Here is a 25754-nt window from a genome sequence, read left to right as displayed (position 1 = left end):
CCCCACACTATGCGAGTCTTCAATTCCACCCGTGGGAGTAAATGCTAACATTAATCAAAGTTATTGTCTGCTTTTACATGCATTTTTATTACTCTTTAATTTAATATTGTTTTTTTTTTGTTAGTTTTTGTTTGTATTAGTATACTGCTGCTGGATTATGTGAATTTCTCCTTGGGATTAATAAAGTATCTATCTATCTATCTATCTATCTATCTATCTATCTATCTATCTATCTATCTATCTATCTATCTATCTATCTATTTCAGAAATTGCTGAATTTATGTTGATGAGCTCAACGTGCAGTGCTAAACTTAGCAACACAATCTCGAGAACAGTAGAGTAACACTTTAAAGGTAACATGCACTACATAGTCTCATTTCTTTTGAAAGTGACAAGTAAACTAATGCAATACTTGTCCTATTGAAGTAAAAATATTTGCATTATTATTCCAACAGCACTGGGAGTAAAGTAAAGGAAGAAGCACACATACTGGTCCTTTGCAAGGCTCAATCACACAGCAATGCATAAAAGAGTTTCCTACATGCAATTTGGTTAAAGAAAACCTATAAATAAAGCATCGATTTGACTAGGCATATTTATAAAACACTAAAAAATTATCCCAGGCATCATGCTTATTTTCAAATTGATGGATGACTGATGATGGCGTTTAGCTTATTGTTTGTACAGTTTAATGACAACGAAGCATTTTACCAAAGGAGAACTAAAGAAGATTACTAGCAAATATAAAAGGAGATTATCAAGGAGGGAGGTTTCTGCCTTAACCAGGTTACTTACCTTAACCCGATTATGTGTGTGTGTATTGTGGCATACGGCCAGGGCTTCCACGCTGGAAGGACTGGGGGAGTGAGCAAATCTAGAGCATTACCTCCACCAGAGGTCTAGGTGGCAGCCCTTCTGGGTTGCAGCGGTGTCTTGTACTCCCACAGGGCTCCATGAAAGCTGGAGTGTAATACAGCCCTGTTGGGTTCCATGGGCACCTCCAGGATGTGCTGTGGCTGATGCTGAGTCCTTTGGTGCAGCTCTTCCACCACACCCACAAGTGCTGCTGGAAGTAGGTTAAATAGGAAGAGCACCTGGAGCACTTCCGGGTGCCATAAAAGGAGCCAGCAGCCACTACTCGGGGAGCCAGAGTCGGCAGGAGGTAGATGAAGCTTGCCCAGCAGAGTGTAGGAAAAAGAAAGAGAAAAAAAAAGAAAGAAGATTAAGAAGAATTTTGAGTGAACTGTGCTTATTTGTGTCCTGCGTCTGTCTCTGTTGGGTTTGGGCAGAAGGAGCGCCCTCCGCAGGCCACAGTGTGTGTAAATGCACTGAGCGATTGATGTCTACTTGGAATTAACAATGGCGAGTCTGTCTGTTGTTTTACTTAAAGCTGAACAATACAATAATACATTCACTAAGGAGGTTGTATGTTACTTATCTTGTTACCGGCAATGCTGAAAAGTTTGAGATTGCTGGTTTATGTGCTGGATTGGGTCAACTTGCAGTGGGTAGGCTTTTAGTACAGAAAATATATATACCTGGCCATTATCATGTTTGCTGCTGAAAAGTAAAAAGCCAGATATCTGATGAAGGTTACATAGTCAAAATGTTGCATCTTATACCTTATTTTTATGGCAACATGTAAATATACTTTAACATTATATATTTTCAATGCTTCTTTCATCACAAAATTTGAAATAACTGCAGACACAAATATATACAAATACATAAATTAAGATGCATTATTTGCAAAATATTTTATACCTAGTTATAGGGTGAATTAGAATAACCATCTTTACCATTTTTTTGTTTGTGTTACCTAGCAAAGCTTCTTCTACTAAGCAAAAATAGAATTTTACAGATTAAACAAGGACATAATCTGTGCTGACTGGATATCATATTCATATAAAGAAGGCACAATCTTATAAAATGTAATTCCCCTTTTAATTTTTGTAAAAAGATTTTGTTTGTCTGTGGGGAAAAGCCAAGTGGATGAATTACATGAATGGCTGTGTGAACCTGAGTTAGCAAGCAGGTGAGCCACCAGCAAATTAAGTATGACAAAATACATAATTAATATTGTTTATTGAAAAAGACAAACACATGAGGAGGAAGAAAGATATGGATAAAAAACAAAAAGGACACATCTCAAAACAGAGTAAAAAGCAAACAAGCGTACAAAAACTGAAAACCTCAACAAACCTCTGGAGAGAATTGAAAAAAAAAAACGTAAACAACAACAAACAAAACAAATTTAGCCAAGCTACAAAACAAAAGGGAGATTTGGAGGACTAAATAAAGCCACATTTTGAACATCCACCCATCTTTCTAACCCACCTATCCAGGATAGGGATGAGAAGCAGCTAGAAATCCTAGAAATCATCTTGGCACAACTCAGGAAGGGCACCCAGACCAGGTGCCAGTCCATCACAGGGTGAACACACACATACAGAAGCCAATTTAGCAGTGCAAGGTTACCTGACAAGCATAGCTTTGGCCTATGGGAGGTAACCTACTGTATATTAACACCTTAAGAACATGCAAACTCCACACAGGGAGCACTTAGGTCATAAACCCTGGTGTCCTTATTATTGATGTCCAGTATGCAACTACTAATGAGAAACCAAGTTGCCACATTTTCAACATATCAAGTAAAATTTAAAATACAGTACAGTTAATTCTCATTATCTGTGGGGGTTATGTTCCTGAAAAACCCAAAGATACAGAAAACAAAGCCACTGAAGCATTGATCCAATGGTAAAAGAGAGGTTAGGTCCATAAACATTTGCTACCCAATAACCTAAACACATAAATTTGTGTACCGAAAATCAACTAAGCTCATCACAACATGTTTGCACTTAGGGGCGCTTGGAAAAACACTTTTATTAGCACTACACTTTGCTGTGCTTGTTGAAAAGTAAGAAATATATCTGAAAAACAGAGTGAAACACTGAGAACACATGGAATATTATTTGAACATGGGGATAGAAGCTTCAAGAATGAAGTAATTAAACCCTGTCATCAAAACAAACAGGTAGGTACCTGGGACCCTGTGGGAGGAAGGGCGTGAGGGAATGCATCATGATCAGTCCGACTCATGTGGATGATTGGGCAGAATTCATGGGGTTGGGCATGTGGTGGGGGAGGGTTCAGACAGAACCATTACCCAGGAGACTTAATAACAGTCCTTCTGCATGTAAACCTAGCAAAACTTTGTTACGACTTTTACTTCATCTAGATGGGCAAGTTCAATTGTCTTCTTGGTGCTCTGCCACAGGCCATAAACCATTATGGCAGGGCCAAACCGAGGACCTCATTAACACAACCAGTCTGTAGTAGCAACGGGTGGGATTTAATTATTGCAAGCTTATGAGGTGTACTTGCTGGCAATTTCTCGTTTACGAGGAACAATTGCAAGACCCATTCTCTATCTATAACTTACCAATGCCTCTTGTCATTGGGTAGACACACATTGATCCATTCAGTGTAGGGTACATGCAGCCTCAGATATCTAAGGGCATCACATCTGTTACTGCTCTATCTTGTGATGCTGCTGCTTGATAGACATGTCAGAATTTTTTTTTCTACTCCGCATGGCCACAAATAGGTGTGAATAGACTACAAGTGTTGTAAAATAGAGTACAATTATGATAATAGCAAATAAGTGAATCCATGGGAATGGAATCCCTGGATATTGAGGAATTACAGTGTATGGAGTGAATTATGAATATAAAAATCCAATTTTTTATTATATGTATTATATGATGTAAAATTCAATATATAGTCACAGATTCGAACTTGAAATGTGAAGTGAATTATGGATATAAAAATTCCCCCTTGACATATATGCAGTGAGTCTGATATACATATACAGTATAGAGTTTTCTTTTTATTTATAAAGTTGGTCTTGACATATATCTAGTGAATGCCAAGGGCAGCTTGTAGTCATGCACCCTTAGCACTTTGCTTGCATGGATATGATTGCTTGTTATTCAGTGAGTGACTCAGAGCAGTTTACGATGCTTTTCTATTGATAAGTAACAAGAGTGGCTGGCTATGAATTATCCATTACTTGTTACATGAACAGTCACATATAAATGCAGAAATGCAAAACATTAACACTGTACCAGTACATCTTCTTTCCAAAAAAAGTATGAAAACTAAAGGCATATTGCTTGCACACTACCTACACTGCATCTTCAGCAGAGGTTGCAAACGTATAATTAGAAAAAGGAAAAGGCCTTTCCCAGATCAAATCACCAAACAGTAATAGCAAGAGGAGGAGGGCTTTACATGCCAGCATGGTAAGGAAGACCTGTGTGGCTACATTATTCTCAAATTTGTTTGCTGAAAAAGAGTCATACTGGGGCAAGACAGAAAGAGTGATGCTCTATACAGAACCTATGGAGGTTGTGCTTGGATAGGTGGTAGGTGATGCAGTGCATGACAAAGATTTTTGACTGTTTCTTCAGTATAGAAAGATAGATACAATAGACATCTGGCACAAAGCTCGAAGACCTTTATGTTATTAAGGGTAGCACAAGGTTATTTGCCAGAGTGATACCCTGCTAGGATGCCTCAGATGATCCATAACTGAGGAAAGTGGATTATTTTCATCCTACTTGAAGACTCAGTCATGCAAGGGACCATGGGTACAGAGACATTGGGATATATTGGATGAAACTTTATCATGGCATGCCTGTAGTAAAATAGGACCAAACAACAACTATGAATTTAAATCCAAGATTTTCCCCAAAAGTGACCTTGAGAGTGAGTTTAAACCTATTGCAACCCAGCAGCTTGGTCATGTCAGAAATTACATATAATATATGTCACTGTCATTTATGATTTAAATGGTTATGGTTAAATAGTAATTTATGATTTAAAAGATTACATGCAGTCAGGTAAGGGATTTTTTACATTTTTGCACACAAATATAAAAGTATTTTAACTTGTAGCAGGAATATCAAATACTGTATGAACTGTAAGACAAGGCCCTTTCAAATGCAAATGTCTAAAGTCAAACATTAAAACCAGATGCACATCAAGATTTTTCCTATAGCTAAAAACTTCCAAGAAAGTTTTGTTAACATTTTCATAAACAGAAAGGGACATGTTGATTTTTGTAACATTTCTGTAGTAATTTTTGTAAATATAATTTGAATAAGATGAAAATGGTCTGCTACTAAGTGGTTATTTCTCTATCTTAGTTGTCCAGCCTTTAAAGTTGTCCTCTCAATGAAGCTGTAAGAATTGAAGTCATTTTTGTTAGTCTCTGTTAAATTTCACCATCTTTTGCAGTGGCATCTTCAGTAGCATCATTTTGAGAACATGTTGGTAAGTTGTCACATATGATTAGAGAGCATGTGCACAAATGCACCATGTGGCCTATACTGTCAGTGCGCCCATGTTATATAAGTTTGGTCTGTGGTTTGGTAAGCATCTGTCATTTGCTCCTTTTCAAAATTAGGCTTTGCTTTTAGGTTTTAATTTCTGAGTCAATTAACATCTTGTTTAGTTTAGTGGTTTTTGAATCTCTTTCCATTTTAACAACTAATTCTTGACATGCAATAAATCAGATATGATTGACTGTGAATGTCACACGCATTGAGCAAAAGTTCTCTTTTCAACGAATTACAGAAGATGTGAAGTTACAATTTTGAGAAGCTATGAAAGATAAGTCAGATATCACTTTTTAATGTTCTACCTTAGGAATTCTATTCTTTACCTTTTTAACAGAAACATGATTTCATTTTGTCCACAGAAACATGACCCCACATGACAATACCAGTTCCCTACTCTCACCTGAATTGGTTTAGCATAGAGGAGGTGTTTTAGCTTTGCATCACCTTATGTATGTGTAGTTGCTGAGGTGGACCTGAAATAACTTTTCAAATATTCAATATTGGGGATATGAATGAGGATTGGTTTTGGGGAACACGGGATAGTTACTGAAGTTACCAATTATCTATTTTCTAACCTACAGGTCATGTGGTGCAGAGTCTTTATTACCAAAAAAAAAAATCAGTAATTGAATGAATACTTGCAAAGCCCTCATGTTAATCAAGTATGACACAAATTAAAATACAGCATAGAAGCATAGAATAATTTCATGCAGGAAGAAAAAAGTAGAATGTAGCATAGTCTTTTTTTTTGGTACACTGTATTAATCCCCAAGAAGAAATTGTCCTTTCTAATGACCTTTGGAGGTCAGAGCACAGAGTCAGCCATTGTACAACACCATCCTGGAGCAATTTTCATGTTAAGGGGCTTGCTCAAGGGCCCAATGGAGTAGGATTTCTTCTGACAGTAATGGCATTTAAACGCACAACCTTCCAGATCCCAGTGCAGATCCTTAGCTTCAGAGCCACCACTCCAGCTTTGACTACTGTGAAAAAATCTGGATGCAATTGTGGGACAGCTTAGCCATTAGCTAACCAAATAAGCCTGGTGAACTGAATGGTCTCCTCTCATATTTCAAACTTCTTATATTGTTCTTCTTCTGCTCCTAATCATGCTGGTCCCTTTGAAGTGCCTTATAGATAAAAGGATCTCCATTTGACAAATGTCCATCCATCCATCCTCTTCCGCTTATCCGGGGTCGGGTTGCGGGGGCAGCAGCTTAAGAAGAGAAGCCCAGACTTCCCTCTCCCCAGCCACTTCTTCCAGCTCTTCCGGGAGAATCCCAAGGCGTTCCCAGGTCAGCCGGGAGACATAGTCCCTCCAGCATGTCCTGGGTCTTCCCCGGGACCTCCTCCCGGTTGGACGTGCCCGGAACACCTCACCAGGGAGGCGTCCAGGAGGCATCCTGATCAGATGCCCAAGCCACCTCATCTGACTCCTCTTGATGCGGAGGAGCAGCGGCTCTACTCTGATCCCCTCCCGGATGACTGAGCTTCTCACCCTATCTTTAAGAGAAAGCCCAGACACCCTTGCGGAGGAAACTCATTTCAGCCGCTTGTATTCGCAATCTTGTTCTTTCGGTCACTACCCATAGCTCATGACCATAGGTGAGGGTAGGAACGTAGATCAACTGGTAAATTGAGAGCTTTGCCTTACCGCTTAGCTCCTTTTTCACAATGACAGGCCGATGCAGAGCCTGCATCACTGCGGATGCCGCACCGATCCGCCTGTCAATCTCACGCTTCATTCTTCCCTCACTCGTGAACAAGACCCCGAGATACTTGAACTCCTCCACTTGGGGCAGGATCTCTTCCCCAGCCCTGAGAGGGCACTCCACCCTTTTCCGGCTGAGGACCATGGTCTCAGATTTGGAGGTGCTATTTCTCATCCCAGCCACTTCACACTCAGCTGCGAACCGATCCAGAGAGAGCTGAAGATCACGGCCTGAAACCAGGACGAAAACCACACTGTTCGTCCTGAATCCGAGATTCGACTGTCTGACGGACCCTCCTCTCCAGGACCCCTGAATAGACTTTTCCAGGGAGGCTGAGGAGTGTGATCCCTCTGTAGTTGGAACACACCCTCCGGTCCCCCTTTTTAAAGAGGGGTACCACCACCCCGGTCTGCCAATCCAGAGGAACTGTCCCCGATGTCCATGTGATGTTGCAGAGACGTGTCAACCAAGACAGTCCTACAACATCCAGAGCCTTGAGGAACTCTGGGCGTATCTCATCCACCCCCGGGGCCCTGCCACCAAGGAGTTTTTTGACCACCTCGGTGACCTCAGTCCCAGAGATGGGAGAGCCCACCTCAGAGTCCCCAGGCTCTGCTTCCTGATTGGAAGGCAGGTTAGTGGGAAAGAGGAGGTCTTCGAAGTACTCCCCCCACCGACCCACAACGTCCCGAGTCGAGGTCAGCAGCGCACCATCCCCACCATATACGGTGTTGACACTGCACTGTTTCCCCCTCCTCAGGCGCCAGACGGTGGACCAGAATCTCCTCGAAGCCGTCCGAAAGTCGTTCTCCATGGCCTCCCCACCTCCTCCCACGCTCGAGTTTTTGCCTCAGCAACCACCGAAGCCGCATTCCGCTTGGCCTGCCAGTACCTATTAGCTGCCTCCAGAGACCTACAGGACAAAAAGGTCCTACAGGACTCCTTCTTCAACTTGACAGCATCCCTCACTGCCGGTGTCCACCAACGGGTTCGGGGATTGCTGCCACAACAGGCACCGACCACCTTGCAGCCACAGCTCCGGTCAGCTGCCTCAACAAAAGAGGCACAGAACATGGCCCATTCGGACTCAATGTACCCCACCTCCCTCGGGATGTGGTCGAAGTTCTGCCGAAGGTGGGAGTTGAAGCTACTTCTGACAGGGGACTCTGCCAGCCATTCCCAGCAGACCCTCACAACACGTTTGGGCCTACCAGGCCTGACCGGCATCTTCCCTCATCATTGAAGCCAACTCACCACCAGGTGGTAATCAGTTGACAGCTCCGCCCCTCTCATCACCCGAGTGTCCAAGACATGTGGCCCAAGTCCAATGACACGACCACAAAGTCGATCATTGAACTGAGGCCTAGGGTATCCTGGTGCCAAATGCACATATGAATACCCTTATGCTTGATGTGGTGCATGGTGTTCGTTATGGGCAATCCGTGATGAGCACAGAAGTCCAATAACAAAACACCGCTCGGGTTCAGATCGGGGTCCATTCCTCTCAATCACGCCCTTCCAGGTCTCACTATCATTGCCCACATGAGCATTGAAGTCTCCCTGCAGAACGAAGGAGTCCCCAGAAGGTACGCCCTCTAGCACCCCCTCCAGGGACTCCAAAAAGGGTGGATATTCCAAACTGCCATTCGCCGCATACGCACAAACAACAGTTAGGACCCTTCCCCCCACCCGAAGGCGGAGGGAGGCCACCCTCTCGTCCACCGGGATAAACCCCAATGCACAGGCTCCAAGTCGGGGGGCAATAAGTATGCCCACACCTGCTCGGCACCTCTCACCGGGGGCAACTCCAGAGTAGTAGAGAGTCCAGCCCCTCTCAAGTAGACTGGTTTCAGAGTCCAAGCTGTGTGTCGAGGTGAGTCTATATCTAACCGGAACCTCTCAACCTCGCGCACCAGCTCAGGCTCCTTCCCCTTCAGAGAGGTGACATTCCACGTCCCAAGAGCTAGTTTCTGTAGCCGAGGATCAGACCACCAAGGTCCCCGCCTTCGGCCACCACCCAATTCACACTGCACCCAACCTCCTTGGCCCCTCCCATAGGTGGTGAGCCCATGGGAATTGACAAATGTATCCTATTAATTAATGCCCAGCATACTTTAGCATCTCCAAGTACAAAACAGTATGGTGAGGACAGCTGATGTCTGAACAACTACCTGGGAAACACTGGACGTAGCAAGCAAACAAGAAAGCAAGACTCTTTACTGTTAAGATACTGTATATGAGAAGTAAAGCATGTCACAATTATCAGAAGATACTTAGCAGCAGAAAGAATAACAAAATATTAGGATATAAAAAAATAATTATATAAAAGAATAAAATTAGGAATACATGGACAAACAAATAAAGCAGGAAATAGACAATACAGAGGAAGCTAGCAACTGAACAAACTAGAGTATCCAAAAAATAATGACATATAGTACTATCTGTTTTTAAAGCCTATGATTATTTTGGAATTTGACATGAAGAGTATTAGTAAGTCAATGGTCCCACAGAAAGATATCACCTTTAGTGACAGCTCAGGAAAAGAGGTCTGTCATCAATGTGAGATTCTGTTATGTATAGAACTTCCAGTGTAAAGAACTGCAAAAGCATTGTACTCAGAGATCACCTGATACTCTGACTGTACACTTAGCTCTAGCGTATGAAACCAAGACAAACACTTGGAATACCATCATCTGGCATGACGTCTTTCTTCATATTAATAAACTGCAATGTTATGGACTAAGCACAATGCCAACCATCTCCAGAGACAAATTAGTTTACCAGAAACCTCAGCAAGATACTGCATGACTGACATGGGCACCGAGTGAAGTAAATGAGACAACCAGTAATTGACAACTGTTATCTGGTTTTAATGTCCTGTGAATTTCAGGTGCATGGCTTTTAATAGCACTAGTAGTATTGCCATGTGTACAGTGAAATTCTTACTTGCTCGTCCAACCAACTTATGCCATATTGCCAGAGTGGAAAATAATTGTCAGGTCAACCTAAGATATAACTAGGGACAGGCAAGCAAAGAAAATACCAATTTTCAAAGCCCATTGCACAAAAGTTAAGATTTGTTGACAAAAAAGAACAAAGCAACCTGCAAAGACAGGCATGTACAAAATTTAATAAATAAGATTCTAAAATCAGAAAACACAGGATAATGACAATAAGATCTATCACTGGGATCTAAACAAGAAAAGAGAACAGGGATAAACAAGTAGGCAATAAGAGCAAACATAACATCAAGTGTAGAAAGAAGTACAAAAACTTCGGCATAAGGTCAAACTGAAAAGGAACACAGCAGAATCCTACAGTGCCTTTCTTAATGTTTGGGACAAAAGCACATTTTTCTGTGATTTTCCCCTCTGCTTCATAGTTTTAAATTACAAATCAAACCAATTGAGACATGATTAAAGTGCACATTGCAGACTTTGCAGGGTATTTGCATACATTTTGGTCAGACCTTGTAGATATTTACAACACTGTTTCTACATTGTCCTCCCAATTCAGGGCAACATAATGTCTGGGACATTGGTGTCACAGGTGTTTGTGATTCCTCAGGTGTTCTTCACTGCTTCATTAGTGCAGGCATATGACACCAAGGTTTACTTCTACCTACAGACAAAGTTTGGCATCTGTAGTTCCCATTGCTCAATATGAGCTGTACCAATGAAAGTCAAAGAAGTCACTATAAAGCTGAAAAAGAATAAAAATATTGGAGAGATTTGTAAAAAACTAGGACTACCTAAATCAACTGTCTGGTTTATCATTAAAAAGAAAGAACACATAAGGGAGTGGTAGGCCAAGGAAGACCTCCATTGCTAATGGCAGAAGAATCCTCACTATGGTAAAGAAAAAGCCCCCAAATGACAGACTGAAAACAGCCTTCAGGAGGCAGATGTGCATGTGTCAGAGACTACTATCTACAGAAGACTCCATGAACAGAAATGCAGAGGCCTCACTGCAAGATGCAAACTACTGCTTTGCCACAAAAAACAGGCTGTCCAGATTACGGGTTATGAAAAATAATTTAAAAGAGCACGCAGAATTCTGGAAAAACTCATGTGGACAAACACAAGGTGAACCGGTATCAGAGTGATGGCCAGAAACACATCTGGAGATGAAAAGGAACCACCTAAGATCAAAGCAAAACCACCTCATCTGTTAATCATGTTGGTGGGTGAGTTATGGCTTGGGCATGTATGGCTGCCATGGATACTGACACACATATCTTCATTGATAATGGAACTGTTGCACAATGAATTCAGAGGTGTACAGAAACATCTTCTCTGTTCAAGTTCCAGTAAATGCCTTCAAACTCATTGGATGACACTTCATGCTTCTACAAGATAATAACCCCAAACACACTGCTAAGAGAACACAGGAGTTTTTCAAAGCTAAAAAGTGGAAATTTCTTGAATGTCTAAGCCAGCCACACAATTCAAATCCAACTGAGCATGCCTTCCATATTCTGAAGGGAAAACTTAAGGGGACAAGACCCTGAAACAAGCAGGAGCTCAAGATGGCAGCATTAGAGGATTGGCAGAGCATCACCAGAAAAGATACTCAGCACCTGGTAATGTCTGTAAATTGCCAGCTTCAAGAAGTCATTGCATGAAAGGGATATGCAACAAAGTACTAAATATGACTGCTTTAATGTGCGTGCTTTGTTATGTCCTAAACATTATGTTTCCCTGAAACAGGGGGCTATGTATAAACATTGTTGTCATTTCTACAATGTGTGACCAAAATGCATGTGTATCCAGCAGAGGACGTTAGCTCCCTGGGAATGAGTTCTTTTGTAATTGAGGTGGGTTACATAACCCAAATCTATATAGATATAATATACTGTAAAAATGAGATAACCCTCCCTTAGTGATACAGAGGTAAGAAATCACATAGGAGAAATAACTCAGCTTTCTTTAATGGCGGCTTACACTGCATAACAGACGAAGGAAGCCAATGGCAAAACCCAGTTCGAGAGTGGGGGCCCGATGTGTAGATTCTGCCATTTTCGTTGCTGTGTTGGAAGGATTTTCAGGATCGGATGACGTTATCTCCCATCTGTCTTTCGGCTTCAAAGGTGTGCTGGGTAATATTCCAAGGCTTTATACTCTTTCTCCATGTGCAGGCCTCCACTTGGGTGATTCATGCCATTCCAAAAAAGGCAAAAGAGAATACAGTTTCATGCTGACATTGACAACAAAAACGGTATACAATGGTCCTCAGTCTGACTGCCCATTTCGCAGTTGTCCCTAACTGTCTTATCTTGTAATGCTTGCCTAGCAGTTCTTATAATGTGAACCCCCGTGCTAAATCTGGCTCTGTGTCAACTGTGCATGTGAGTAGAAAAGGCAGATTTATAAAATATATTTACACAGAGCACAGTGACATATTAAACTTATTCACTTATAACAGCATGTAAATACACTTAAATTAAAGTCTGCAATGTGCATTTTAATCATGTCTGATTTTTTTGATTTGTAATTTTACACTATGGGTCAAAGGGATAAATCAAGGAAACATGTGCCTTTGTCCCAAACCTCACAGAGGGTACTGTAGAAGAACTTGAAATTGGACTGAAACAGCAGCCAACATCAAGTCACGAGTAAAGTGCTAACAGTTTATATAAATCAGTCCTCCTGTCTACTCAGCCTTTATGTGATCAATTTCTGCTTTGATTTAGTCCAGCGCAACTTTAGATTCATAACTCATGTCTCATACATCATTATTTGCACAAAACATTGCACAACATTTCGTCAAAAAATAAATATACTTCTTTATTGTTTGAAATACTGGAATAATCCTCTAAACACCTGAAAGGTAAAATGTAATATGCTAGGAACATCTGACAAAAAAAGGTATAAACAGAATAAAGCAAATGTTGCATTGCATTGTAAACAAGAAAAATCAGGATTGCCTTTGTTCCTTTTCTTCTGATTTCACTTAACAAATTATATCCTCTTCATACGTTATTCAAGCTGCATGTTCCATGTATTGTGAACAAATCAACACATGCTTTGCCTTGTTCACCCTGGGATGCTAAGCAGTGCAACTCACAGCTCATTGCTACACAGCAAAGTGCTTCTGTATTGTAATGTCTGCTAAAGTAGTTGCAGCTTCTGTCTTCTAACAGGGCAGAAGCCATTGGAAAACTTAACTCTTTTAAAAATGTCATGACTGGAAACAAAGATGCACACAGTAAGACATTTCTGGATCTCTACCTTCTCAAAATAAATCAAACTTTAAAGAAATGTTCTCACACATTCATGTTTGTCCCTTTATTTGCTGCACTCACAAAGACAACACATCTCGCCGGGCTTGTCTCTGTCAAGACACTGCAGGTTGTGCAGTTAATCAGCTGTCAGAGATTCCTGACACTGATTCTGAGGATGACGTCAGTGACTTCTACAGAGCTTATCTGCCTGAGGGGGCACTCTCTGCTGTGAAGCGCCACTGCTAAGTTGCCTGTGTTTGTGCGCTTTGCCTCTTTTCTAAGAACTGCAATAATTGGACTTGTATGAGACTTGAAGCAAACAAAGGGGCCTTGAATAAAGTCTTTTAAGTATATCAGAACCCAGAGTAGGTATGATGTAGGTTTATAGGTCTATCAGGTCATTATTATCATGTGTTCTGAGTACAGTGAAATTGTAAATTACTAATCATCGCCACGATTAGTGAGTATAACTTCCTTTCCTTGAAATCTCTGTCCTCCTTATCTGTAAAACCTCAGTTTATTTAAGTGGAGGAATCACAACCAAAAGAATATCAACTGGAAGAATTAATCTGAAATGGAATTTAACACAGAAAAGTAATGAAAATAGCAAGAATAGCTCAATAAAAAATAAAAAGAATGGAAAAATGCCAGAAAGAAAAATATATATAACTTCCAATTACCGGTGACAATTTACTCAAACTGAAGTTTCTCTTTCTGAATGAAAATGCCTGAGTCCATGAACTGTTGCTGCTGTCATACAGAATGACATTCAGAGCTTTGCCTATTGTCAGGGCTTTCTTTTATACTAAGTGGCATATTTGTTGCTTTTTATAGATTATAATAAACAAAGGAGAAAACTCCATATTGGCTGTCGAAACAAAGCATTTTCCTTTCACCAAGGAAACCCAACAATGATTATATCATGGAGGCACCGGCGTGGCACGCAATTCTACACCCACTACAATAAATAAGAGTCGGGCCCCTTCCTAAAAAAAACATTTATAGGGGAACCCTCAGCTAACGTTGCCATACTTAGCGTTTTCACATAATTAATATATTTTGGATGCTGTTGTTGAACATGAAACTGTGTGAGTCTTTTAATGCTATGTTGACACAGTAGCTAAAAATGACTCTGTCCTGAATTTTGCCTCATATTGTGTTTGTTTTGACTGCTTAAATTAATTTTGCAACTGATTGAAGTTTGATATGAATATAGATGTCTATCCTGAATGTGTCCCACATGTGCAAAATAAATCAGTTTTGTCAGACAGATGCTGATGGCTGCTGCTCTACTTTATGTTGATTCAGTGCAGAGCTTGTGATGGCAGGGAAAAGAAACAGGAAACACATTTTTATTTCTGCCAGTGTTCTTTACATAGAAACAAGTGGCCTAAAAGAGTGATGAGAGAGTGATGGGAAATGTTTAGAGGCCAAACTGACATTATGAGAGCAGTATAAATCCCATCTGAAAAGTTCTGATTCCATATTTTTTATTGCTAATCATACTTCTCCAAAGACCTCAGATCTGTGTCACATATGAGTGAAAAAAATAGGACTAGGACAGTGTGATCTCAGCTTTGTTTTTTCAGCACTGTCTCATAACACATAACAATTTATACTGTAACTCCCCCATTATTGTTTGGTTTAATAAGATAATGGTAAGGTTATATGCATGCTATCAACAGCATGGCATCCTTTATTAAAAATCAGGAGTGATCTCCACAGACTTTCTTGTATACTCAGATCTGGCGATGGATATTTGAGGAGTAAACTGCAAGATAATGATTATATTTTATGTTACATACATTAAAGAACCATCAGCAACAAATCAAATCAAATTAATAATATATTGAGCAATTATTATAAAAGTAAACTTGAATAAATTTGACTATGCAACTGCATGAATAAAAGGTACAGTACCACTTCTGGTTAACAGAATTAGCTCAAAAGTTGATAGAAATCTATGTTTTGTACCTAAAACTTGGTTGACCTAAGTGAAAGTATACTCAGGTTATCGTGTTTATACACACACACACACACATACACAGACAAACACACAGACATCATTGCAAAAATGGAATTTTTGCACTCAGGGAGGTCTAAAACATCGAGATTCATCAAAATCTCAACATTGAATCTTACGATGATTACAATACTTTCCCTATATTTCATATATGAGAAAGTAAAAAGGAATAACAATATGCACTGACAAAAACTACAATAATAATTACACAGACCAAATTAAACTGATCAAATCAGGACACTTTAAATCAATCATAACTATTAATAATAAAAACAAAAAACCTGCTATAAAAATCCCTAAACACAGGAAGAGACCTGTACTAATGGGATTCTGAGAAATCTTTAACAATTCTTTGCATTAAACAACAACAACAACAACAACATTTATTTATATAGCACATTTTCATACAAACAGTAGCTCAAAGTGCTTTACATAATAAAGAATAGAAAGAAGACACAATAAGAAAACAAAATAAATCAACATTAATTAACATCGAATAAGAGTAAGGCCCGATGGCCAGGGGGGACAGAAAAAACAAAAAACTCCAGACGGCTGGAGAAAAAATAAAATCTGTAGGGATTCCAGACCATGAGACCGCCCAGTCCCCTCTGGGCATTCTACCTAATATAAATGAAACAGTCCTCTTTGGATTTAGGGTTCTCATGGAAGGGCTTGATGATGATGGTCACGTAGACTTCTGCCTTTTAATCCATCCATCATTGTTGGAGCATCATGAAGCTTTGAGTAGGTGGAGGTGGCGCAGGCCACCACCACAAAGAAACTGGAAAAAGAAACAGAAAAAAGAGTAGGGGTCAGTACGGATTTTAGAGCCACCATGAATAGTTATTATGATGAATTGAACATACAGAGTATCAGGATTAAATTAAAGTGAAGTTATGAGAAGGCCATGTTAAAGTAATGTGTTTTCAGCAGTGTTTTAAAGTGCTCTACTGTATTAGCCTGGCGAATTCCTATTGGCAGGCTATTCCAGATTTTAGGTGCATAGCAGCAGAAGGCCGCCTCACCACCTCTTTTAAGTTTTGTTCTTGGAATTCTAAGGAGACACTCATTTGAGGATCTGAGGTTACGATTTGGAATATAAGGTGTCAGACATTCCGATATATAAGATGGGGCGAGATTATTTAATCCTTTATAAACCATAAGCAGAATTTTAAAATCAATTCTGAATGACACAGGTAACCAGTGTAGTGACATTAAAACTGGAGAAATGTGTTCGGATTTTCTTTTCCTAGTTAGGATTCTAGCAGCTGCATTCTGCACTAGTTGCAAACGATTTATGTCTTTTTTGGGTAGTCCTGAGAGGAGTGCGTTACAGTAATCTAGTCGACTGAAAACAAACACGTGAACTAATTTCTCAGCATCTTTCAGTGATATAAGAGGTCTAACTTTACTTATGTTTCTTAAGTGAAAAAATGCTGTCCTAGTGGTCTGATTAATATGCGATTTAAAATTCAGATTACAGTCAACAATTACCCCTAAGCTTTTTACCTCCGTCTTGACTTTTAATCCTAATGTATCCAGTTTATTTCTAATAGCCTCATTGTATCCATTATTGCCAATCACTAAGATTTCAGTTTTCTCTTTATTTAACTTGAGAAAGTTACTATTCATCCATTCTGAGATACTAGTCAGACATTCTGTTAGTGAATCAATAGAATCGGGGTCATCAGGTGCTATTGATAAGTACAGCTGTGTGTCATCAGCATAGCTGTGGTAGCTCACGTTGTGCCCTGAGATAATCTGACCTAACGGAAGTATGTAGATTGAGAATAACAGCGGACCCAGGATAGAGCCTTGTGGAACACCATATTGGATATCATGTGTCTTTGAGTTGTAATTCCCACAACTAACAAAACATTTTCTCCCTGTCAGGTAGGTTTCAAACCAATTTAAGACTGTGCCAGAGAGGCCCACCCATTGACTAAGGCGATTTCTAAGAATGTTGTGATCAATGGTGTCAAATGCAATACTCTATGGCAAGCCAAATTAACATTTAGAGATATCTCAAAATGAATTTTGGATATCTTAAAATGTAATTTACTTTTTAAGATATCTGAAACTCGCTTTGAGATATCTTAAAATAATTTCCTTTACATTTTAAGATATCTGCAATACATTTTGAGATATCTCAAATGTATTTCAAGATATCTCAAATACATTTCAAGATATCTCAAAATCATTTCCTGTAAAATTGCCTATTATTTCAATGGGACTACTTGTTTATTATAAGATATCTTAAAATGTATTTGAGATATCTTAAATTGTATTGTAGATATCTGAAAATGCTATTGAGATATCTTGAAATAATTGAGTGTCCTTTTAAAGATATCTTAAAATGCATTTTAGATATCTTGAAATACAATTTGAGATATCTTGAAATACATTGTTAGATATCTGAAATGGAGCAGAGACCCATTTTAAGATATCATGAAATTAATTTGAAAAATGAATTTCAAGATATCTTAAATGCTTTTTAAGATATCTAAATTATATTTCGAGATATCTCAAAATAACTTCCTGTGTATTTCAAGATATCTCAAATTCATTTTGAGATATCTCGAAATAGACAGGAAGTCCCATTGAAAGAATAGGAAATGTTACAGGAAGTGATTTTGAGATATCTCAAAATGTATTTGAGATATCTTGAAATGCACAGGAAGTTATTTTAAGATATCTTGAAATGTATTTGCGATATCTCAAAATGCACAGGAACGTATTCCAAGATATCTCGAATTGCATTAAAGATATCTTAACATGCATTTCAGATATTTCAAAATGTACGGCATATCATTTCAAGATATCTTGAAATCTATTTAAGATATCATAAAATGCTTTTTAGATATCTTAAAATAGATGCATTTTTAGATAACTGTAAGTCAATTTGAGATATCTAAAATGCATTTCCAGATATCTTAAAATCCATTTTGAGATATCTCTAAATGTTAATTCGGCTTGCCATAATACTCAGATCTAAGAGGATGAGAACAGATAAATGGCCTCTGTCTGCATTTACCCGCAAGTCATTTACTACTTTAACGAGTGCAGTTTCTATGCTGTGATTTGTTCTAAAACCCGACTGAAATTTATCAAGAATAGCATGTTTATTTATGTGGTCATTTAACTGCATAATGACTGCCTTCTCCAGAACTTTACTTAAGAAAGGCAGGTTAGAGATGGGTCTAAAATTTTCAAGAGCTGAGGGGTCGAGATTATGTTTCTTATGTAGGGGTTTAACTACAGTAGTCTTAAGACAGTCTGGGAAGACCCCAGTATCTAGTGACGAATTTACTATGTCAAGAACATTATCAATTAGCACGCCTGATACTTCTTTGAAAAACCTTGTTGGTATCGGGTCAAGGACGCAGGTGGAGGTTTTAATTGAGAGATTATTTTTTGTAAATCAGGTAAATCTATCCTAGTGAAAGAGTTTAATTTGTTTATAACAGAATGCTGGGGTTTAGGAGGATCCTTAGTATTGGAGGGATATACTATGTTATTTCTAAAATCATTAATTTTTTGATTGAAAAATACAGCGATAGCCTCACAGGTTTTACTGGAAGAACTTTGGAGGCATTCCTTTGAGTTACCTGGGTTTAGTAGGTGATCAATTGTAGAAAATAAGACTCTGGGATTACTAGCATTGTTATTTATAATCTTGGAGAAATAACAGCGTCTCTCAAGACGGACAGTGTTATTGTATTCTGTTATTTTGACTTTTTAACACCTTTTTATGTTGTCAGCCCCTAAGAAAACACCACATGTGTGTTCTACATGGTTTCAAACTTTACCTGTCTCTCTCTGCTGGCATCAGTACCTATTCAAACAAAGATTTTCAAAGATATCAAATAAAATTAAACCTGTGTTGTGCCTTACCAGTTTGCTGCATTTTGTAGGAAAACTGCTAAGGTGCTAACTTATGAAACATTCTCAATGTAATTATTTAATTATTTCTATTCAAATACATCATATTTTTATTTCTGCCTCATCTGGGGATATCAAGTTACTTTGCAAATCTTTATCAATAGGCTCGTGGTTATCTATAATGGAAAAAAGTGGGTAAGGACGACAAGGAAAAGACAACTCTTCTCTTGAGCTCACCGCAATGCTCAACTCACCTAGCTAACGTGCAGTAATCTCTGGTTATGGAACTCCGTGATAGCATTTTGCCAATTCCCTCTTCCACTGATGATTTAGGTATAGATGTTATCTTAGGTATTGTTTGGGAAAGGCGTATTGTGCCATTTGCTTGCATTCAGCAACACTTATTTATTTTCTTTTTCTAATCACGATATAAATCTTTGTTGTCTACTCGCTAAACTTTGCAGATCTCAAGTATTACTGAACTTAGTCGTCAACCCATCTGTTGTTGAACCTAAAAATGCGCAAATACTTTTCCATCCATTAGCCAACCTGCTATATCCTAACTATAGGGTCATGGGGGTCTGCTGGAGCCAATCCCAGCCAAAATAAAGGGCGTAAGGGAGGAACAAATCCCTGGGCAGGGCGCCAGCCCACCACAGGGCACACACACAAATACACACACAACCACACACCGAGCACACACACTAGGGACAATTTAGGATCGCCAATGCACATAATCTACATGTCTTTGGACTGTGGGAGGAAACCAGAGTACCTGGAGGAAACCCATGCAGACATGGGAAGAACATGCAACTCCACGCAGGGAGGACCTGGGAAGCTAACCCGGGTCTCCTAACTGCAAGGCAAATACTTTTCCTGTTTTCAAAATTTAAAAATATGTTCTTGTAGCTGACTTTGTGGAGGTCTGAAGAGGGTCCTATTGGGGCTTTGGGGGGTATCCACACAGCCACTTCATGGAGGTAACCTGACCCTTTCTAGATCTTACTTACTAGGATTGCATCTTTCTACAAGGTGAAGCAATACTTCATTTGAAGGCTGACAAGGTGACATTTTGAGGTATATTATTGGTGGAAATCCCTTTCCTCTATGTCAATGACTATGCTAGCAATCAATCACTTAGCAAGGAAAGGGTCACACTGTCTCCCTCCTCCTTTTTACAAAGGAATATCTCAGGATCCTGACATTACAGGAAAATAAAGTTTCCTGCATCAGAAAGGCGGATACTTGCACAGTCTATTGGGCTCAAAACTGGGAACCTCCAGTGACAGACATGAGGAATCCAATAAATAACGGCCTGTTAGTGATGCAAGCGTTCAGAAATACTTAAGCCATTGTACAAGAGCATTGCTTCCTGCTAAATTTTATAGTTACTGAGGTCTTGTAGTGCTGTGGTGTAGGGACACTCACAATGGGAAAGGGTAGAAAAGGTTATTTATTGATTGTGCATTGCATGTTCACCCAGGGCACTGTGTAAGGCCATTGATTATCAACAAAACACACTATAAAGCACCCTTCATAAAAGTTAACGTGCATCATAATGGCACTGGTACAAGGGAGGCACAGAACGTACACAAATGTGAAGTAACATTCTAAAAAATGAATACAAACAAAAATAAATTTCAAATTATGAAACACCTGTCACCTGAAAATCCATGTTCCAGGCTTCTTTTACTGTACATATTCATTTGCTGTCAGTCCCACTCAAAAAAGGGGAAGCCTGTTCATAGCCCTTACTCTTCTGAAGTCTTCAGCACTGTCTTAGGACAGCGACCATTAATCATTACTGAAAGGCAAGAGAATTTTTGACACAGAGAAGATAAAAAAGATGAGACATAATAATCAAGAAAATGGTTCTGAGTGGCAACATTGGGAATGCAGCACTGCTTGACTTGACTACACCCTCATCTCTGGCTCCAGTGACCACATCATTCACCACTATCTCACTTTGTGCTGCTTTCTCCCATCTGACACCCTCCACCAACTCCAACACTGCATTTTTATTTAACTCAATAAAAGAAAACTAGAACAACTTAGTACTGCTGATAGATTAAAAAATGGCAAACTACACAACCTAAATAACCTGCTCATTGACTGGATGATGAGATCAGGGTGGTGACCTAAGCTGAAGATTCTAAAGAAGACAGCATCTGGTAACATCTCTCTAGATTGCATCTTTTAAAACAATAAAAAGAGATGTTATTGATACAGTGACAATATGAAAAAATTTGAGATCATCTTTGATAAACACACAAATATATCTATACTAATAAAAGGCAAAGCCCTCACTGACTGACTGACTCACTGACTGACTGACTCACTGACTCATCACTAATTCTCCAACTTCCCGTGTAGGTAGAAGGCTAAAATTTGGCAGGCTCATTCCTTACAGCTTCCTTACAAAAGTTGGGCAGGTTTCATTTCGAAATTCTACGCATAATGGTCATAACTAGAAGCTATTTTTGTCAATTTACTGTAATGGAGTTGAGCTCGAAAGTCGTGGGGGGCGGAGTTTCGTGTGACATCATCACACCTCTAACGTAATCACGCATTACGTAGATAACCAGGAAGAGCTACAAAAAGCGCTGAAGAAAACATGCATTATATAATTAAGAAGGCAGCGAAACAATTAGAAGCGAGTGAGTGACATATAAAACCATATTCAGTGGCTCACGTGAACTGACGCAGTGCGCAGACAAAAGCAACAGTTCCAAAGAGTGCTGAACAAAAACCGAATTACACTGCTACGCTCAAATAGACAAACCGCACGCCATGGCGCAATAGTAGAGGCTTAGCCTCTAGCTCTGACTTCGAGGTTGATTCGAGAGGGATGCACTAAGTATACGCACACTTCTCGATTCATTTTAGCCTCGCATCCCCTTGGTTTGAGGCGTATGAAAAATATGCGGTTAGCAGAAAGACAGATCACCAATTGAAGCTTTATGAATAATGGATACTTTATTAGCGATCAATGATTGTTTTGGTAAAGCCATACTCAGTGTATTCATTAGATGAACGGTAAAAAAGTAAGAGCGAGGGGAGGGTAACTTATTGAGGCACACAAGGCAAAACCACAATAGCACGGGCTCGATGTACTGTAGTCGCGTCAACTCGATCTGAATTGCATGATCACATTTGAAAAAATATTTCTTTTCAAGTTCTATTTAGTCCATATGTGTCAAACTCAAGGCCCTGAGGCCACATCCAGCCAGCGTGTAATTATATCCATCCCCGAGATCATTTTATATACTGTATTATTGTTATTAATGGCCGGGGATATGAGCGCTGGTAACACAATAAACTACAGATCCCATAATGCAGCGCTTCAGCTGCCTTGCGAACACTTACGCGTTAATCAAGTCTAGCTTATGATGCTGCAAGTTATTGCGAAGCTAGCCCACACATGCCAAGAGAAAAGGTGATTCTGAACATAGAGCCTTTAAAACCGATGGGAGGCTGAGTATATGTTTACTGACATTGCGGTAAACCCGTGTGTCTCATTTGTGGAGCTAATGTGGCTGTAATTACAGAATTTAATCTAAGGCGGCACTATGAGACAAAACATCAAGATAACCTGAAAGACCTGAATGCAATGCACAAGATACAGAAAGCAGAAGAGTTAAAGAAGAATCTGACACTTCAGCAGACGTTTTACCGTGCAAAATCACAAAGTGATTTCAAGTGAAGCTACTTTTATGGGAGACACAAATGCACCAGTGCAACTTGCCCCACTTTCCCTGTTGCCAAGTAATGTTGAACCAAATCGGCACAACGGTGTTCCCAAATCGCACTTTGCTGATAAACTGGCGCACTGTGCACTGAGTTCGCGCGCTTTGGTGACTTTGAAGAACAAAAAAAGAATTTTGAGTTGTTTCGCAACCCATTTGCCGTCGATGTGGAAACTGCACCTGTGCAGATTCAGATGGAGGTGATTGAGCTGCAGTGTAATGGCACACTGAAGGCAAAGTACGATACTGCAGGGCCCGCACAGTTTATTCACTCCATTCCACAAAATGCTCCAGCTCCGTCTACATGCGGCTCGAACCTTGTGCATGTTTGGTAGCACATATCTGTGTGAGAAGCTCTTCTCAGTGATGAAGACTAACAAAACAGCACACAGGAGTCGCCTCACTGATGAGCACCTGCAGTCCATCCTGAGAATCTCCACAACACAGAACCTCACACCAAACAGAAACGAACTTGTTGCCAAAAAAGATGCCAGGCGTCCAGCTCTGATAAAATGACATATGAGCAAAGACAACTGAATGATTTGATTTGTTATTGCTGAAAAGAACACATTTTATTTATATTTCCAGGTTTTGTTATGCACCATGTTCATATTTGAATTTGTATAATTTTGACAGGATATATTTTTATGGAGAGCAAAATCTTTTGGGATATTTAAAATTTAAGTTTATTTTTTATATAAAATTACATAAGAGTAAAGAAATTTGAATGTTTGTTCTTTTAACGTTTACTTTATTTCTAACTTGTATAATTTAGACAGGATATATTTATATGGAGAGCAAAATATTATAAGTTATTTAAGGTTTGAGTTGATTTATTCCGGAATAATATTCTGTCGACTAAATAAAAATTCCTTCTATTTAAAATTTAAATAGAACTTGAATAGATACGATAGTTCATAGCGGGAGTCATCCGTTTTAACAAGCAGCGTATTGCACTGATATGAAATAGCCTGCCCATTTAATTATTTAGGAATGGATAAATAAATTAAGCTTTTGTACAAATAATGTTTTTCATTTTTCTTCCTTCATGGATTCTGGCACCCACAGCAACAGTTGCTCGCACCCCAAAGACTGTCTTTATGTGTATATATATATATATGTGTGTATGTGTGTGTGTGTATATTTATATATGTAGATATGTATGTATATATATGTTTATATATATGTGTGTGTATGTATATATATGTATTTGTGTGTATATATGTGTCTGTATGTATATGTATGTGTGTATATGTAGATGTGTATATATATATATGTATATATGTATATATGTATGGATATGTATATATATATATGTTTATATGTGTGTGTGTGTGTATATATATATATATATCCATACATATATACATATACACTACAACAGTGACAAAACAATTACATTGACAATCATGTTACGTTAGTTTCAAATTGTTTCCTTTTTTTTTTTCATTACTTCTTTAACACACTACTTCTCCGCTGTGAAGCGTGGGTATTTTGCTAGTATATATATAAAAGCCAAACACCACTGACTCACTCATCACAAAATCTCCCAAACCATTAGGACCTGAGACTTGAAATTTGGAATGTAGGTTACCCTTGGCCCATAAGTGATTGCTAAGAAACGGTTTTAAAAATGTTGTGGTCCAAGCACAAAATTTCTTATAGTTTTTTAAACTCGTTTGTATGTCTGTCCACTTTTCATGAAAGAACTACTTAACGGATTTAGATCTGGTGTTTTCTATAATTTGCTTGAATATACCGTTGATTTTGCGACTTCTTCATTGCGCTAAGTATCATAGTTCACTTGCGGTACCAATTTATTAGTGTGAATCTGAGAGAGACTCATTGGGCTGTGTGCAGGGCCCTCCTCACTCACATGTCTGCCTTGGGGCATAACCTTAACCCCACTTAGTTAGTGAACTAGAGAACTACTTAATGGATTTAGATCTTTTTTTTTCTATAATTTGCTTGAACATTCCGGTTGATTTTGCAACTTCTCTAATTGCTCTAAGAATCATAGTTCGCTTGCAGGAGCGATATATTCGCGCTAATCCAAGACAGAGGCTGTGGGCCAAGGGAAGAGGGAAGAGTGAAGTCAGGAGTAGCGAACTGGGCGGGGCCCTCACTGTCCTGTTTCACTAATACACAAGCGAAGCCGCGGGAGATGGTTAGTATAGGTATATACCAAAACAAAGATTTATAATTTGAAGAGAGCAGACTTTATGGGAATGACAAACTATCATGAAAACACAGAATGGGAAAGTAAAAACTCAGCAACTATAAATGCTAAGTGATGTCAGTTCAGAGACCTTCTCATCCAGGCTCAAACCAATTATATTCCTAAAGCAAAATGATTAAAAATAGGGGAATCATTTCAAAAGCAAAGCTGAAAAGATCACTTTACAAGAAAATTAAAGAAGAGCCAAATAATTCTGACTTAGAGGAATAATGAACATCACAATGAGAAATAAAAGAGGGCATTTGAAGGGTCAAAAGAGATACCAAAAAAAAAAACCATTGGTAGCGAAGTAAAAAAAACAGTAAGCAATTTTTGAGTACTGCTACAGTAAAAAGACAATAAAGAGAATTGAAGTACCCAAAAGGAAAAATTGTTGAAAACAAGAAGGAAATAGAAAATGAACTGAACAAATATTTCACCCAAGTATTTGTTAAGGAAGAACCAAATGGAATGCCCCATGAAGAAGTAAAAACAGTCTCTGAGCCCCTAGATTTTAAAACAGAAGAGTCAGATGTGTTTCATAC

General features: G+C 39.1%; 1 long non-coding RNA gene across 1 annotated transcript in view; it reads right to left on the bottom strand.

Moving 5' to 3' along the window:
• Positions 1 to 16112: 16112 nt before the first annotated feature.
• Positions 16113 to 25754, bottom strand: part of LOC120542128 — a 39823-nt gene continuing 30181 nt past the window's right edge. The window contains exons 2-3 of the long non-coding RNA XR_005636155.1: positions 20909 to 21049; positions 16113 to 16144 (exon numbers count right to left, since the gene is read on the bottom strand). This is a non-coding gene — a long non-coding RNA (uncharacterized LOC120542128). The remainder of the gene's footprint in view (positions 16145 to 20908; positions 21050 to 25754) is intronic.

This window comes from Polypterus senegalus, chromosome 13, assembly GCF_016835505.1.
Source record: "Polypterus senegalus isolate Bchr_013 chromosome 13, ASM1683550v1, whole genome shotgun sequence".
NCBI classification, from domain to species: domain Eukaryota; kingdom Metazoa; phylum Chordata; class Cladistia; order Polypteriformes; family Polypteridae; genus Polypterus; species Polypterus senegalus.
This window is presented reverse-complemented; position numbering and strand designations above follow the sequence as displayed.